A 15,900-nucleotide genomic window follows, 5' to 3' on the forward strand; every position below is an offset into this window, starting at 1 on the left:
TCATGTTACTGGGGCCCTATTTATTTCTATTGTGTGGGAAGAAATCCACCTTATTTATTATTGGGATCAAATATAGGCGAGAGACATAAATGTGGTTGAAAATTTACAAGTGTCTGGTGATCGATATTAATAACGATTTGGGGAATTATTTGGTAAAAACTTATTATTAATCAGTATCTAAGAATAGGCTTGGGGGTTGTAAACACACTTCTTATACCAGATTCCTGATTTATCCACGTATCTAATTTATATGCCTTAGAAATATATAGCCATCTCAATGCCATACGTCCTTGAAGCACTGACATCTGCTATTCTAGAAAAGGTTATTTCACATGGTTTTCTATTATAACAACTGAACTTACATCTTAATGGGATTCAATAGGGTTTCTAGAGTAGAGGGAATAATAATTCATGTCTGAAATTGGGGAGCTATGTCCCCCCTAACATCTCAAATCCAGTAATCTGTCAACTCTTCCAAAGTGCGACTTGATTCTTCCATTTCTTCCCTTCCCCATTTTCGCACCTCTGCTCCAAACCCAGATCACCATTTCCAAGAATACTTAAAGGGCCCCCAACTCACAAATGGTCTCTTCCATCCTTCTTCACTTCAATCCATTTTCCGCAGAGCAGCCAGAAAAAATTTTTTCAAATGTTAATCAGATTATGTCATTCACTGCTTAAGTTTTGTTTTCAATTAAGCTTAGAATAAAATCCAAATTTCTTAACTTTGCTGATAAAGCCCTATAGACTTTGGTCCTTCTCATTCTCCAACCACATCTTGTTTCATTTTCCTCCTTTCAAATAGTTCAGTCACAGGCATGTTTTTGAGCTCCTTGAACATGCCAAGTCTTTGCATAAGCCATTCCCTATACCTGGAATGCTCCCATCCCTGTCTGAGCTCTCAGCTCAGATGTCTCTTCCCCAGAAAGATCTTCCTTGATTCTCTAGTCTAAATTAGGTTCTCCTTACTACTTCTTCATAGAACCCATTGTACTGACCACAGTTTAATTATGAGTCTGTGTATGCAATGTTTGATGTCCATCTCCCCTACTAGACTGGCGATTCATAAAAGCAATACACTTCATTTGCTTAATTTGTTCGGTATGGTATATCTGGTACTTGTATACGGTCTGGCACATAATAAATTCTTTTGAAGAGAGGGAGGAAAGAAGAAAGAGAGAGAGGAGAAAAGAGAGGGGAAAAAAGAAGGGAGGGAGGGAGGGAGAATGGAAGGAAGTAAGGAAGGAATGGAGGGAGGGGGAAGGGAGGAAGGGAAGAGGGAAGGGGGGAAGGAAAAAAAGGTAGTCAAGCTAGCATATTTTCATTTTTACCCATTTTGTCACTGACAAGCAGTGTGACCTCAAGTAAGTCATATAACCACTCTGTGTCATCTTTCCTGCGTATAAAATGATTCAACCTCATCAGAGATAGGAAGGTAAGAGGGGAGCATTTGGTAAGAGTGCAATCTGCCCTCAAAAATGCAGACAGTTCCCTGCATTTGGGAGAAAGAGGAAGGTTGGAGTAGCAGGGAAGAAAACCTAGAAACAAGTTGGTCCTACTCTGGGTTGGGTCTCTGGGGGTACAGGAAGGGCAGGGGGACGAAATCCTGAGATAACTTTATTTTCCCAGAGCAAAGAAGACCTGTCCAGGGAGATAGCAAAACTATTGAACTTCCTCACCGCCAGCATTGCACAAACACCATGATTCTCCAGGGAAAGAGAGGGGCCCAGAAGAGGCCCTGGGAGGCCCTGAATGCCTGCTAGGTAAGAGTGAGGTGTGCCTCAGTGGTGAACTGCATTGCCTGGTGATTGTGGCAGGACTGACACATGCTCAGTGGACAGACGCCCAACCATGGGCAGATGCCCTGCCCGCTCTAGCCACCCCCATCGCCTTGGTACTACTGAAGGCCCCAGAAATGAGGGACAAGTTCGGGGATTTGACGGGAGGAAGCTGAAGTGACTGAGATTACATTTCTGTCTCCTGCCGATTGGGGGCTTGAGATAAAAGGAGAATAATTTACGTAAAATAGTTATATATTCTTATGCACCTGAATTTGTGAGTTGAACTCCAAACCTGCCACATAATCATTTTGATTAATTTCCTTTGTCTTCCACCTCATTGACCATGCACTCTTTGTTCCCCTCATCCTTCACTCTTGTCTGATTCTCTGTCTCCATCTATCTTCTCCTGGTCTCTTCCTTTTGTTCTGCTCTCTTTCTCCAGCATTCTCCTCCAGACACCTCCTTGGTACCCTGCACTGACTTCCAGCCCACGGTATCCAGAGCAAGAGAAACTGAACCCTGAAATGGTCACACAGTCTGGTCTCTGCCTTCATCATGGGCCCTCCAAGCTCTGCTGCCTCAGTCATGTTTTCCAGTGTTTTATAACCTCTTGTTCTCACCTGCTCCCCAAGTGGCTTTTCTACAGCTTTTTTTTTTTTTTCCTTTTCTCTTAGGACTCCTCTGTGATTTTGCTAATAACATTTCCATTGAGCAAAACAGCTTATAAAGGAAAAGGAAAGAAGGACCTCTGTGCCTGTGAGATAATGGCCAAAATTCTTTGCCTGACTTTCAATACCTTCCCAGAATGGAAGATTCTATGCCATCCCTGCCCCCACTAGTCTCTCATAGAAGCCTTTCTTTCCATATGGACCTGGATCTTCAGCAAATTCATGTATCTCTTAATCTTATCTAATTCGCTGCTTTTGCACAGTCCTTTCCCCTACCTAAAGTGGCCTCTCTCCTCCTCTTCACCTGTGCCAGTTTTATGTGTTAAGGAACAGCGGAAGACGTTCCTGAACACTTCCTGTCTACCCTAGCCCACATCATCACCCCCCCTCACTCCAAAGCTTATATCCTTATATTCTGTATCCTTCTCTTGGACCCTATTCATGTACTGTCATATGAAGTCACCTATCTCTTTACCATACACATTTTCCCTCCTGAGTGAGATTATTAGATCTTCAAAGTTGGGAACTTATCTTTTATATTGATACTATTATTATTAACAATGAAAACAGTGTTACATATGTAGCAGGTTCCTCCTTCAAGATGCATCAAATGACATTTATTGAATGAATCCATGGTATCAACTGAATATATGTTTTTTAATTGAATAATGAGATGTGGAAGAAACAAAGCAAGCATGTATTGGATAAGTGAACGTCTGAAATGAAGCCAGCAGTCTGCCCAGATGTTCTCACCCATGGGGACAGTTCCACAGTTCCAAGTCACAGTTGGATGGTATTTACAAGGCTTAATACCATCCTTACTGACTTATCTCAAGTTTTCACTGATATCAGAAATAAATGTTTTTGTCATGGAGCCTAATTTAAAATTCTTGGCATATAGAAGCATTTTATTCATAAAATGACTGCATATAATCATTTCTTTTGTTTTAATATAATTTAACTCAAAGTTACCAGATAGAGAACATTAGATTTTTCTGATGGCCTAGTAAAGCCAAGTGCATTTCAGAAACAAATCTGAGCCAGAGGGCATTATTTTATAGATGAGGACACGGGGGTGCAGAGAGCCTAATAATATGTCCCCCAAACACAGAGCTAATTGGTGAAAAGATCTGGTCTAGAATACAGATCCCTTGAGTCCCCATACCATATTCTCTTCTACATCCTGCTGCCTCTATTAGTGAAAGAATGAAAGGACATTCTGCAATATAGACAACCCCCCAATTTTCTTTTGTACAACAGTACCTCACAGTGTAATTGATCTATGAATTTATTAGTTAATATTAATGCAGCAGAGGGGACAAAAGGCTCACAAACAGTCCACACATTTCACAAGACACATTGCAGGAAAAAAAGTGACTAAGAAGGATCAATAGTATCCTAGGGTCTTGGTGGATGCATTCCTGGGGGAGATGGACCTCTTATTCCTGGTGGAGGGGGTCTCATTCCTGGAGGGGCATGCCTATTGGTGTCCCTCGAGTAGGAGGAAGCCCAATTGGTGGGCCCATGGGTGGTCTCATAGCAGGTGGAGGAGCCATAATTCCTGGAGGTGGGGTTACTCGAGCAGCAGGTGTAGGTGCAGTCCCCCGTCCTGGTGGATACTGAGTTGGGACTCCAGCAATGCTGGCAGTAGCAGGAACTGCAGCAGCTGCGACAGTGCCTCTTCCCTGTGGGGTCATTACCTGTTGGGATGGGCCCCCAACCCCTCAGACAAGGCCTGCTAATCCAGCAGGAGCCTGGGGCATTGGAACACCAGTTGGAACACCTCTGCTAGCTGCGCTACCAACTCCAGGGCCTCCTGCAGCTCCAGCAAGTGGTACCCAAGCAATGCCAGTATCTCTGGGGGTGGGTCCCTCCACAGTCATGGAAACCAAGTTCTCCCCATGCAGCAACACCAGACCCAAAACTCGCTTTTCTTCATGCTCTGGCTACTTAGCATTCTTTGGCTTGATCTTCCTGAACTCATCACACTCACAGAGGATCAAGTTCATATGCTTGTCAAAAGCCTTAAAGGCGCCAATGAAGATATGGTCATCTTGCAAGATACATCTCATCCTATAGTAAATGTGCTGCAGTATCTTGCTGCTCTTTCCCATAGTCATGATTGCTTTTCCACCAAATCCAATGTCCAGAGGAAAGTTTCAGGATCCTTAAGACCTAAGGGAAGGCTACAGATCAAGGTATGACGCAGGATCTCCTAAAAACAATGCAAGCTGGGGCAGAAGCTTCGAATAATAGATAGAACCTGTTTTTTTGTTTTTTGTTTTTTTTTTTCTCTCTCTTGGAATTTGCTACCTGGGCGTTCCAATACTGCTTTAACCACCTCTTGGTATCTCAGCTAAGAATGCCTGTCTCAGTTCCGCCTGGAAATCCACCACAGGTATTTGCTGCTGCTGCTGAGATCGCTGTGGGTACAGGTGACACTCCTGGTTGTTCAGTGAGGCTGTTCTTCTCCATTTGACTTGGACTTCTACCTCTGGCACGTGCTGTTCTGTGGTCCATCTCAGGTGTAAACGGTCCCTGGCCCGCTCCATCGCGCCTCTGGCCGCTCTTCAGAACACAATGTTAGGCATCTCCGGTGGCCGCCCCTCTCTATGCTGCCTTTGCTGAGGGGGCACCAACTAATAGGCTGGCTCTCCCCGCCAATTTTTTAAATGCTATAAAAGACTATAGCATAACCTATATCATGCTGTGTGTAGGAGAAGCATAATTCCCAGCACCCTAAGCAAATCCCTGTGGCAGCTCCTCTCAACACAGGCGGGATTGAAATTGATGTAAACTTGTGATCCAGGACTAGGTGCACATGGGACAGCCAAGCTGAGCTGAAGCCGGTGCCAAGAATTCAACCACGAAGGCGCAGGAATGGCCAAGTTGAAATCAATCACCTCCACCTCACATTTGCTTTGTCTTTGAAGATCCTCAAGTAGCCATCCCTCCTTAGTCAAGTCCCTCATCTGACTTTAAACTTGTCTTAGGACAGTTACAGAAAGATAGAGAAGATGAAAAGGCAGAGGGCTATGTACCAGATGAAGGAACAAGAAAAAACCCCAGAAAAACAACTAAATGAAGTGGAGATAGGCAACCTTCCAGAAAAAGAATTCAGAATAATGATAGTGAAGATGATCCAGGACCTCGGAATAAGAATGGAGGCAAAGATTGAGAAGATGCAAGAAATGATTAACAAAGACCTAGAAGAATTAAAGAACAAACAAACAGAGATGAACAATACAATAACTGAAATGAAAAATACACTAGAAGGAATCAATAGCAGAATAACTGAGGCAGAAGAACGGATAAGTGACCTGGAAGACAGAATGGTGGAATTCACTGTGGCAGAACAGACTAAAGAAAAAAGAATGAAAAGAAATGAAGACAGCCTAAGAGACCTCTGCGACAACATTAAACGCAACAACATGCGCATTATAGGGGTACCAGAAGGAGAAGAGAGAGAGAAAGGACCCGAGAAAATATTTGAAGAGATTATAGTCGAAAACTTCCCTAACATGGGAAAGGAAATAGCCACCCAAGTCCAGGAAGCACAGAGAGTCCCATACAGAATAAACCCAAGGAGAAACACGCCGAGACGCATAGTAATCAAAGTGGCAAAAATTAAAGACAAAGAAAAATTATTGAAAGCAGCAAGGGAAAAACGACAAATAACATACAAGGGAACTCCCATAATGTTAACAGCTGATTTCTCAGCAGAAACTCTGCAAGCCAGAAGGGAGTGGCATGATATACTTAAAGTGATGAAAGGGAAGAACCTACAACCAAGATTACTCTACCCGGCAAGGATCTCATTTAGATTTGATGGAGAAATCAAAAGCTTTACAGACAAGCAAAAGCTAAGAGAATTCAGCACCACCAAACCAGCTCTACAACAAATGCTAAAGGAACTTCTCTAAGTGGGAAACAGAAGAGAAGAAAAGGACCTACAAAAACAAACCCAAAACAATTAAGAAAATGGTCATAGGAACATACATATCGATAATTACCTTAAACGTGAATGGATTAAATGCCCCAACCAAAAGACATAGACTGGCTGAATGGATACAAAAACAAGACCCATATATATGCTGTCTACAAGAGACCCACTTTAGACCTAGGGACACATACAGACTGAAAGTGAAGGGATGGAAAAAGATATTCCATGCAAATGGAAATCAAAAGAAAGCTGGAGTAGCTATACTCATATCAGATAAAATAGACTTTAAAATAAAGAATGTTACAAGAGACAAGGAAGGACACTACATAATGATCCAGGGATCAATCCAAGAAGAAGATATAACAATTATAAATATATATGCACCCAACATAGGAGCACCTCAATACATAAGGCAACTGCTAACAGCTATAAAAGAGGAAATCGACAGTAACACAATAATAGTGGGGGACTTTAACACCTCACTTACACCAATGGACAGATCATCCAAAATGAAAATAAATAAGGAAACAGAAGCTTTAAATGACACAAAAGACCAGATAGATTTAATTGATATTTATAGGACATTCCATCCAAAAACAGCAGATTACACGTTCTTCTCAAGTGCGCACGGAACATTCTCCAGGATAGATCACATCTTGGGTCACAAATCAAGCCTCAGTAAATTTAAGAAAATTGAAATCATATCAAGTATCTTTTCTGACCACAACGCTATGAGATTAGAAATGAATTACAGGGAAAAAAACGTAAAAAAGACAAACACATGGACGCTAAACAATACGTTACTAAATAACCAAGAGATCACTGAAGAAATCAAAGAGGAAATAAAAAAATACCTAGAGACAAATGACAATGAAACACGACGACCCAAAACCTATGGGATGCAGCAAAAGCGGTTCTAAGAGGGAAGTTTATAGCTATACAAGCCTACCTAAAGAAACAAGAAAATTCTCAAGTAAACAATCTAACCTTACACCTAAAGAAACTAGAGAAAGAAGAACAAAAAAAACCCATAGTCAGCAGAAGGAAAGAAATCATAAAGATCAGAGCAGAAATAAATGAAATAGAAACAAAGAAAACAATAGCAAAGATCAATAAAACTAAAAGTTGGTTCTTTGAGAAGATAAACAAAATTGATAAGCCATTAGCCAGACTCATCAAGAAAAAGAGGGAGAGGACTCAAATCAATAAAATCAGAAATGAAAAAGGAGAAGTTACAACAGACACTGCAGAAATACAAAGCATCCTAAGAGACTACTACAAGCAACTCTATGCCAATAAAATGGACAACCTGGAAGAAATGGACAAATTCTTAGAAAGGTATAACCTTCCAAGACTGAATCAGGAAGAAACAGAAAATATGAACAGACCAATCACAAGCACTGAAATTGAAACTGTGATTAAAAATCTTCCAACAAACAAAAGTCCAGGACCAGATGGCTTCACAGGTGAATTCTATCAAACATTTACAGAAGAGCTAACACCCATCCTTCTCAAACTCTTCCCAAAAATTGCAGAGGAAGGAACACTCCCAAACTCATTCTATGAGGCCACCATCACCCTGATACCAAAACCAGACAAAGACACTACAAAAAAAGAAAATTACAGACCAATATCACTGATGAATATAGATGCAAAAATCCTCAACAAAATACTAGCAAACAGAATCCAACAACACATTAAAAGGATCATACACCACGATCAAGTGGGATTTATCCCAGGGATGCAAGGATTCTTCAATATACGCAAATCAATCAATGTGATGCACCATATTAACAAATTGAAGAATAAAAACCATATGATCATCTCAATAGATGCAGAAAAAGCTTTTGACAAAATTCAACACCCATTTCTGATAAAAACTCTCCAGAAAGTGGGCAGAGAGGGAACCTACCTCAATATAATAAAGGCCATATATGACAAACCCACAGCAAACATCATTCTCAATGGTGAAAAACTGAAAGCATTTCCTCTAAGATCAGGAATGAGACAAGGATGTCCACTCTCACCACTATTATTCAATATAGTTCTGGAAGTCCTAGCCACGGCAATCAGAGAAGAAAAAGAAATAAAAGGAATACAAATTGGAAAAGAAGAAGTAAAACTGTCACTGTTTGCGGATGACATGATACTATACATAGAGAATCCTAAAACTGCCACCAGAAAACTGCTAGAGCTAATTAATGAATATGGTAAAGTTGCAGGATACAAAATTAATGCACAGAAATCTCTTGCATTCCTATACACTAATGATGAAAAATCTGAAAGAGAAATTATGGAAACACTCCCATTTACTATTGCAACAAAAAGAATAAAATACCTAGGAATAAACCTACCTAGGGAGACAAAAGACCTGTATGCAGAAAACTATAAGACACTGATGAAAGAAATTAAAGATGATACCAACAAATGGAGAGATATACCATGTTCTTGGATTGGAAGAATCAACATTGTGAAAATGAGTATACTACCCAAAGCAATCTACAGATTCAATGCAATCCCTATCAAATTACCAATGGCATTTTTTATGGAGCTAGAACAAATCATCTTAAAATTTGTATGGAGACACAAAAGACCCCGAATAGCCAAAGCAGTCTTGAGGCAAAAAAATGGAACTGGAGGAATCAGACTCCCTGACTTCAGACTATACTACAAAGCTACAGTAATCAAGACAATATGGTACTGGCACAAAAACAGAAACATAGATCAATGGAACAAGATAGAAAGCCCAGAGATTAACCCACGCACCTATGGTCAACTAATCTATGACAAAGGAGGCAAAGATATACATTGGAGAAAAGACAGTCTCTTCAATAAGTGGTGCTGGGAAAACTAGACAGCTACTTGTAAAAGAATGAAATTAGAATACTCCCTAACACCATACACAAAAGTAAACTCAAAATGGATTCGAGACCTAAATGTAAGACTGGACACTATAAAACTCTTAGAGGAAAACATAGGAAGAACACTCTTTGACATAAATCACAGCAAGATCTTTTTTGATCCACCTCCTAGAGTAATGGAAATAAAAACAAAAATAAACAAGTGGGACCTAATGAAACTTCAAAGCTTTTGCACAGCAAAGGAAACCATAAACAAGACGAAAAGACAACCCTCAGAATGGGAGAAAATATTTGCAAATGAATCAACGGACAAAGGATTAATCTCCAAAATATATAAACAGCTCATTCAGCTCAATATCAAAGAAACAAACACCCCAATCCAAAAATGGGCAGAAGACCTAAATAGACATTTCTCCAAAGAAGACATACAGACGGCCACGAAGCACATGAAAAGATGCTCAACATCACTAATTATTAGAGAAATGCAAATCAAAACTACAATGAGGTATCACCTCACTCCTGTTAGAATGGGCATCATCAGAAAATCTACAAACAACAAATGCTGGAGAGGGTGTGGAGAAAAGGGAAACCTCTTGCACTGTTGGTGGGAATGTAAATTGATACAGCCACTATGGAGAACAATATGGAGGTTCCTTAAAAAACTAAAAATAGAATTACCATATGACCCAGCAATCCCACTACTGGGCATATATACCCAGAGAAAACCGTAATTCAAAAAGACACATGCACCCGAATGTTCATTGCAGCACTATTTACAATAGCCAGGTCATGGAAGCAACCTAAATGCCCATCAACAGACGAATGGATAAAGAAGATTTGGTACATATATACAATGGAATATTACTCAGCCATAAAACGGAACGAAATTGAGTCATTTGTTGAGACGTGGATGGATCTAGAGACTGTCATACAGAGTGAAGTAAGTCAGAAAGAGAAAAACAAATATCGTATATTAATGCATGTATGTGGAACCTAGAAAAATGGTACAGATGAGCCAGTTTGCAGGGCAGAAGTTGAGACACAGATGTAGAGAATGGACATATGGACACCAAGGGGGGAAAACTGCAGTGAGGTGGGGATGGTGGTGTGCTGAATTGGGCGACTGGGATTGACATGTATACACTGATGTGTATAAAACTGATGCCTAATAAGAACCTGCAGTATAAAAAAACAAACAAAACAACTAATACTAAACTTTCATTGGGTTATTTGTATGGAAATATGTTAATATAAATGTTTCAGACATTACATGAAATTTCTAAAAATCTTATATTTGTATTTGTATGGAAATATGTTAATATAAATGTTTCAGACATTACATGAAATTTCTAAAAATCTTATATTTGTGTTTGTATGGAAATATGTATGGAAATATGTTAATATAAATGTTTCAGACATTACATGAAATTTCTAAAAATCTTATATGTTCTGGTATAATGTTATAAGTCATAATCCTAGTTATTACTTTAAAATGTAAATCTCAGAAATAACTAATTTTCTTGTCAACTGCATTATTATGAACTTTCATCAAATCTTTAACCGTGGTCATTTTTAAGTCTTTTGTCATTTACAGACAGTTCTGGGTGTACTCTGATGATTTTGCAAATATGTTCCTATAAAAGGGTTTCATCTTCAAGAAATTCATGGAAAAGACTCTGACAAGTACAGGTTTCTGGTAACTGACTGTACTGCTGAACTGAATGAATAAGCATTTTCAGAACTCTAATGAAAAACTGATGAACTCATAAAAGTGCTAACAAAAGATCAAGATGAAAAAAAAATTAATTACATGGGATTGAGTGAACTGATGAGGATGAGTATAATTTTTGTGACTTTCTGTCTGAAGTAAAAAAAAAAAAAATCCCACAAGGATTCAGAGGCAAAGAATATACAAATCAATTTTCACTGCAAAGTAAAGGAGCTGTTACAGTGGAGGATTACTGGACTGAATGTCAATATTATGACATAGTATGAGTGTGTTTCATGTTTGGTAATTGCAATCATTGTTGCTTTTGTTGTGGTCATCCATGTACAATGCTTGGTGTCAGTCTATTTATCTCTTGTAAAAAATAAAATACAGTGTGTGTGTGTAAAAAACAAAAACAAAAACAAAAACAAAAAAAAAAACTTGTCTCAGCTGTGTTAAAAGGAGGCCCAACGGCCCAGTCCTCCAATGTCACATATGTACCTATTATCAGTGGCCTGCTGGTGAGAAGGACTTAATCCACTAACACAGGTAGGTGATACAGAAAAACAACAACAACAAAAACTTGGCTAATTAACCAAAAGATTGGATTTCATAGCCGTTTGTTGTTAGCTAACCATGTGGATTTGATTCAGTCTACACATTTGTATCAAAAGGGGGTTGGAATAGAAAAATGCTTTTCATATAGTGTTCCCAGGAACACTGGGGTCTCCCAGAGGGACCGCTATGGTTTTATCAGCTGAATTATCAGGTTAGGCATCCACATCTCCCCAACCTGACTTCAATCAGAGCTGTTCTACTTTAATCTACATTAGTATCCTGCTTATGCTTAATCAAAAAACAATCCTGTGGGAATTCCCTGGCGGTCCAGTGGTTAGGACTCCACACTTTCACTGCCAAGGGCGCAGCTTCAATCCCTGGTCGAGGAACTAGGATCCTGCAAGCTGAGCGGCGTGGCCAAATTAAACAAACAAACAAACAAAACAAAACAACCCCCCCACACACAAACACAATCCTGCTTTAAAACAATAGTAATAAAAACAAAATTGCATTGTAAATCCACATGTTCTCCAATCTATGAGATATCTGGGGGCAGGCTGGGCCTCACGAAGCCTTTCCGATCATACCAGGTAGGTCTGAGCCTGCCTGGGGTCAGTCTGTATTGGTGAAAGTGCCCACCACAGAAACTGAAAGAAGCCCTCTTCCCCTTGAGGGCCCTCTAGGCCATAAGTTACTGAGGATTCTAATTCATCCAAAGGTTATAGATGAAATAAATTCCTTTTCTCTGTTGCTTAGACATATCGTGAAAAAGCTCTGGGGTCTTAACAAGTGTAATTCAGTTCAATTCAATTCAATTCAATTATATTCTATCCATTAACTTAGTACTGTTACGCGTTGAGGCAGAGATTTGACATTTTGTTGTTGTTGTTTATTTTTGTTACTGTTTTTTTCCAAACTTACCCCGGAAACTGTAGCTTCTACATCTCCCTGTGTAAGAAAACTTAGGGACTGATGTCCTTTTTTCTTTTACATATTTCCATTAAATTCTTCCAATCTTTATTTAACACCAACTGAGCATCCATTACCAAACTAGGTGCAAGGAGAAAAAAGTCTAAAAGATACAGTCCTTGTATTGAAGGATTTAGTGTGTATCTGAGAGAAGAAACTTCCACACACAACACCAGCAGGTAACAAAGGAAGAGTGTTAGATTAGCTACAAACACCTGCCACAGGTAAATGCTAAATTTGCTTGGTAGTTTGCAAGGGGTGAGATTGGGGCAATCTGAAGTTTTCAGAGGTTTGTTACTGTTTGTTGAAGGGCTAAAAGGATTTGGACACAAACGGAGAAACACCCCTTATGGGAAAGGCGAGAAGGTAGAAGACAAGCCCCAAGGGGCACTAAGAGGACCAGCTGCTTTGGAGGGAGAGCCAACTATGTCAGGGAACCCGGTACCCAGCCTCCACCTTGGTGGAGGTTGCTGGTCAAATAACTTACCTGCTCTGGATCACAACCCAGCATCTTCCAATGGAAATCAGCTTCTGGTCTCCTAGGTATCTCGAAGACACATCTCCCTTTAAATGTGTTTAACGCTTGCCACATGTTTAGTGCTCACTACCTGAGAGAGAGGCACACGTTATTATTACCATAATCATGGTTTACCACCTGCCTGCCTCACTTGAACCCATTACTCATGCCATCCCTCTCCCAGGAGGAGCCTTTTGTCATCTCCCAGGGTTCAGGTATCTGCTCTTTGGAAGACGAATTGAGTAAATGTTAAATTTTAAAGTGACCACTTCCAAATGCTTGGGGGAACATAAAAGGGACAATGGTATTCGCTTTGGATTCCTCAGTAAATATGCTTAGTTTTCAGGAGCAGAGGGCACCTGAGGGTGGGTCAGTGCTTTCTCAAAGGCAGTAAGAAACAGCCCACTGAGTGACTTAGGGAACACAAGTGCCAAATTCTCATCCAGAGTAGGGGGTCTTCCCACATGTGAACAATCTTCCACATTTTCCTACGTCTCCCATGATCTCTTTTTCCTAAGCTAGCCATGATAATCTGGGAATAAATTCACATTTTCTAAGGGAGAAATACTGCCAAGCTTGTTAATCTCATGCAGATGTGATGTTACTCTTACTATGTTGTAATATGGCTTCTTAAAAAACAAGTTGGAAGGAGGTGGGGGGAGAAAAGCCCACCAAAAAAAAAAAACAACAAATATTCGCCAACCCATATGGTCAGTAATTGCTGTTTAATAGTCCTCCTATTACAAACCTAAGAGGCAGCAGTCTGAATTACCAGTAGAGTATTAATAAACAGGAATGAGTTAATAGAGCATAAAGACCTTCTCGTGGAACAGTGGGGGAGTTGAATATTCTTTTCTTCAGTCAGCTGTAAGTAATTACTGCATGGTGTGCTTCTGACTATTACCATAACAGAGCAATTGGACGTGAAGAATGGATAATAGTACGGACACGGAGGTATTTTTAGAATATCAGCAGTGAAGCAGGTAACTGGCCTACTCCAGTAGAACCTTTAAATAAGTTTAGAAGACTTTTTTTTCCCCCTCTCCTTATGACATTTAGCCAGGATAGAATTTTAAAAAGATCAATCTAATAAATTATTTAAGATAACTTTACAAAGAAGATGCCTGTGATATGTAAATAAGAAGGCAAGAAGGGAGGAAGGAAAAGTCTAAAAAGCCCTGGTGGACGGGAGGCATCTAGCCGACGTTACTGTAACTACATAATCACAGGTTCCTTCCTGCTCCTCTGAGACTACAGCCCGGATGCGAATCTGCTTGACTGGCTCCCACTGGCTGTTCAGGTGAAAGTGAAAATATTCAAATCAGAGCTGTAACTATGATTGCTGGAGTTGTGGGTTTTCTAAAATTGAGTTAGTCATCCTTGGTGATTTAATGATGCATATCATTTATTTTAAAATATTATTACAGGGCATTGACTGAGCTGCGGCACCTTTTTTCCGGGAACTGGCCATTATTCAATGCGGCGGGGGATATCAGGGGCGGTGGCGAGCTGAGAGGCTGTCTAGCGGCACAACATATGTTCTCAGATGCAAACAGCTTGAGACTTTGATTCAGAAAGGGGTAATTTTGCAAATGCACACAAATATCATTTAAGGGATATTTCAAAAAAAATTTTTTTTTCAGGGTATAAGTCCTTCCTCCTGCCTCCCGGCTGCATGGGCCGATGCTGCTTTTTCACTTTGCAGGTTGGTTAAGCATCATGGAGTGTTTTGGTTCTCAATCAAGAATATTCTTCCCAAGTGGTTCCAAAGTCCTGCGCTTGAAAATAAACGCGTGTCCTCTTTGTCTCCTAGCAGCATGTGTCCCAGCGTACAACAGCAGCTCAGGACAGAGCGAGGCAATGCCTTTGATTGAACAGTCCTATAGGTTTTAACCTGCCACTCGCATGGGCGGGAAGATTCCTTCAGTTTGTTATCTTCTTTGGGCAGTGCTGCCGGCTGAAGTCCAACAGGAGTGGTTAGGAGCCAGGACCCAAGTCCTCCTCCTGGCAGGATTCCTGCCCTACCTGGTGGCACAGGAGCTGAACCGAGCATGAGCTGCCTCAGTGCTAATGACCCCCGGGTCCCACCTGAAAAGAAGAGGTGCAGCCATTGGGACAGGTGGCCATGCTTAACTGATCTCTGCCCACTGCTTTGAAGTCCTCTGACAAACAAACGTGTGTGAAATAAACACTGTCGCATTTACTTCTCCTGAAAAACTACATGATTGTGTCTGAGCTCCACCAGCCAGCATACTCTGATTCATCTAGACGCAGTCCCTTGATAAAAGACGCTGCAGCGCAAATTTACAGCTGGGGATTTCACCTGTTTCGCTGGTCGTTCTTAATAGAAGTCAAGGGCACACCTGTAGAGGTGTTGTTGTGACCCAGGGAGAGCAGCCGCTTCTCCGTGTGGCTGGGTTTGATTTACTTTTTTTTCCAAGGGTTTGAAAGGAGAATAGCTTTCTTTTCCTTAAGTCTATACAAAGATAAGGGCAAAAGAAAATCTGGCTAATTAAAGGCCAATTTTTTAATCAAATTGTTCACATAGGACCAAGATTAATGGTCATTTCTAGAAAGTCCTCAAGATCTCATGATCAAGGGCATTTCAGCCATCAGCACCTCTGTGTTTCTGACAGAGTGACATTTTAAGATACTTATAAGTGACTTTATATGTGAGCGTACTGTTTGTGGTCATGAGTGTGCCCCACTTGAACTTATATCACACCCCAATGAATCATGAACTTCCCAAGGGCGTGGGCTGCACCTTTGGGGTTTATACCAAGGGTTGCGTCATATCCCAAGGACCAGCACAAAGACTTCCCAGGAAAGGATATCATCAACAAAGAGGGCTGTCACTATTTTAGACCTAGAAAACCCTCTGGGGAGCAAAAGAAT

At 40.5% G+C, this 15,900-nt stretch overlaps 1 long non-coding RNA gene and 2 pseudogenes across 18 annotated transcripts in view; all 3 read right to left on the reverse strand.

The window, feature by feature from the left end:
• The window catches only part of LOC309612484, a 621,998-nt gene that overhangs the window by 27,590 nt on the left and 578,508 nt on the right, over positions 1 to 15,900 (reverse strand). For all 16 annotated transcript variants that reach the window (XR_014235167.1, XR_014235168.1, XR_014235169.1 and 13 more), the window contains one exon: positions 12,976 to 13,096. This is a non-coding gene — a long non-coding RNA (uncharacterized lncRNA). The remainder of the gene's footprint in view (positions 1 to 12,975; positions 13,097 to 15,900) is intronic.
• On the reverse strand, positions 1,279 to 4,332 carry LOC309612454 (small nuclear ribonucleoprotein-associated protein N pseudogene; annotated as a pseudogene). Its single transcript has one exon. The product of its transcript is annotated as a small nuclear ribonucleoprotein-associated protein N pseudogene (transcript).
• Positions 4,223 to 5,078, reverse strand: LOC309612477 (SNRPN upstream reading frame protein pseudogene; annotated as a pseudogene). Its single transcript has one exon. The product of its transcript is annotated as an SNRPN upstream reading frame protein pseudogene (transcript).

Source organism: Balaenoptera borealis, assembly GCF_965194805.1.
Source record: "Balaenoptera borealis genome assembly, chromosome: 15".
Lineage (NCBI taxonomy): Eukaryota > Metazoa > Chordata > Mammalia > Artiodactyla > Balaenopteridae > Balaenoptera > Balaenoptera borealis.